Genomic DNA, 2,253 nt, shown 5'->3' with positions numbered 1-2,253 from the left:
CCTGCCACAGTACAGATCTGGGTTCGATTCCATTTGATCCCTCTCTCTGTCATGGCATCCTCAAATCAACGTGTGCTAGATATTTGATCCCTCCCTCTCAGAAATTGATAAACCCTAAATTAAAAATGGCATCCTCAAATCAACGTGTGCTAGATATTTGATCCCTCCCTCTCAGAAATTGATAAAACCTAAATTAAAAATACAACGCAGTTTGAAGCTACATGTTTGACTTTTTTGTTAAACAAAATCGAGGGCATTAATTTATGATTTCTTACCCTTTCTATTTGGCTTCCATTAATTTTTCTCGTTCCCTTTATATTTCATTCATACGAATCCCTTCGTTCCACCGCAGTTGCAGATTGCACCATGGCGAATTTTCGGTTTCTTGTAGCAGGTAAAATTATATTTCAGTATCTCCAATTGAGCCAGGTGTCAATTTCTATGTTGTTTCCAGTAATCTCTTCGGGGTTTGACATATTGATTTTTTCATCGCAGCGCAGTTGTACTTCGCATCCTCACAGGACTTTGCACCGTGGGAGGACTTGTTACCGTCATCTGTAAGCTTATTATTTCTTTCAAAATTTGCTATCTCCTATTAAACCTCAATTTGAAATTGTAAATTGTATTTCAGGGCTAGTGGACAAATAGTACACTGATACCAATCTCTTTATTCAACAGCATTTGTAGCTTGCCTCAGCAGATATGGTTGCCCCAAGATATTCCACACAAAAGGTGTCTCTTATTGAACCTCAGTTTGTATCTCGTTTCCATTACTTTCTTAGGGATGAAAAGCACATTGATATTAATTTGTTCGTCTCCGCAGCTTTCTTCATTAGAGCAATATTGATGTTAGGGATCGGAGCGTTCCTCGGACTATGCATTATACTCTTCCCAACTTGTCGTGCCTTCTGGAGGAGAATTAAATATCGTCCAACTAGCTCTACTTCAGCGGTTGAGAATTTCCTAAGGGAATATGCTTATCAAATGCCAACCAGATATTCACTCTTTAAAGTCAAGAAGATCACAGACAACTTTTCAGAAAAGTTGGGAGAAGGCGGTTATGGTGTCGTCTATAAAGGAAAGCTTCAGAATGACACTCCGGTGGCTGTTAAGGTTCTTGACAGGCATAGGCACAGCGAGGCCCAATTCATGAATGAAGTGGCCACCATTGGACATCTTCACCATGTCAATTTGGTTCGTCTATTGGGGTATTGCTATGAAAGCTTAACAAGTGCCCTCGTGTATGAGTACATGCCCAATGGATCTCTCGACAAATTTTTATTTGCCGGAAGAGAAAATGGGCAACTCTTAACCTGGGAACACTCGTATTCAATCGCTTTGGGTGCGGCGCGAGGAATTGCGTATTTACACCAAGATTGTGACAAGCGCATCATACATTACGACCTGAAACCTCACAATATATTGCTGGACGCCGATTTCACACCAAAAGTTTCTGATTTCGGTCTTGCAAAACTTTGCAGGAAGGGAGACGACCATATCTCAATGACGGCAGCGAGAGGGACGCCAGGTTATGTTGCGCCAGAGTTGTGTTCCAGCGATATGGGTCCTGTTACAGATAAATCCGATGTCTACAGTTTCGGAATGCTTTTGCTAGAAATTGTTGGAGGCAGAAAGAACATCGATTGGAAGGTGAGCCGATCCAGTCAGTTTTACTTTCCTGAGTGGGCTTTCAAGTTGCTTGAGACAGGGGACTTCTGTATGAGATTGAGAGGAGGAGAAATGGAGGCAGAAGATGAGGAAAAGGCAAAAAGGCTCACTAAAATTGGGGGGTGGTGCATTCAATACAACTACAGAGATCGGCCCTCTATGGCCAGGGTTGTTCAAATGTTAGAAGGAAATGGAGAAGATGTGGCTGATCCTCCAATGCCGTGCAATTCCTCCTCGGCTGCAACCGAAATACCAACTGCACCAGAAATACCTCTCTTGTCCACCACTGAAGAATCTACATCTACATCAATTGAAATTGCATCCTAGATATCCGGGAGAGACTTGGTTATTGAAACCCATCTAAGTTGCATTGTTGCGCGTGGATCCTCTCTGTCATGCTATTCAATGCCTCGGTGACTCTGGTATGAATCTAGATACTAAGTCTTCCACCACATCTGGTTGAAACCTCCCTTAATAATTATTTTCCTTAACCTAGGAATGTTGTTGTTCGCCATTTAAAATCAACAGAAAGTGATGCCCCTGCAAATGATGAATATGGGGATGCTATGGAAATAGTGAACGTAT

General features: G+C 41.9%; 1 long non-coding RNA gene and 1 pseudogene across 1 annotated transcript; both read left to right on the top strand.

Annotated features, from left to right (window-relative positions):
- The first annotated feature begins 232 nt into the window (after nucleotides 1–232).
- On the top strand, nucleotides 233–713 carry LOC149257469 (uncharacterized). Its single transcript, XR_016245958.1, has 3 exons — nucleotides 233–394; nucleotides 501–557; nucleotides 679–713. It is a non-coding gene; the product is annotated as an uncharacterized LOC149257469 (long non-coding RNA).
- A 271-nt stretch (nucleotides 714–984) lies between these two features.
- Nucleotides 985–1,995, top strand: LOC149257468 (rust resistance kinase Lr10 pseudogene; annotated as a pseudogene).
- Nucleotides 1,996–2,253: the final 258 nt, after the last annotated feature.

Source organism: Pinus tabuliformis, chromosome 6 (assembly GCF_031772625.1).
Source record: "Pinus tabuliformis cultivar Carrire ecotype Pingquan chromosome 6, CPIR1, whole genome shotgun sequence".
Taxonomy (NCBI): domain Eukaryota; kingdom Viridiplantae; phylum Streptophyta; class Pinopsida; order Pinales; family Pinaceae; genus Pinus; species Pinus tabuliformis.
This window is presented reverse-complemented; position numbering and strand designations above follow the sequence as displayed.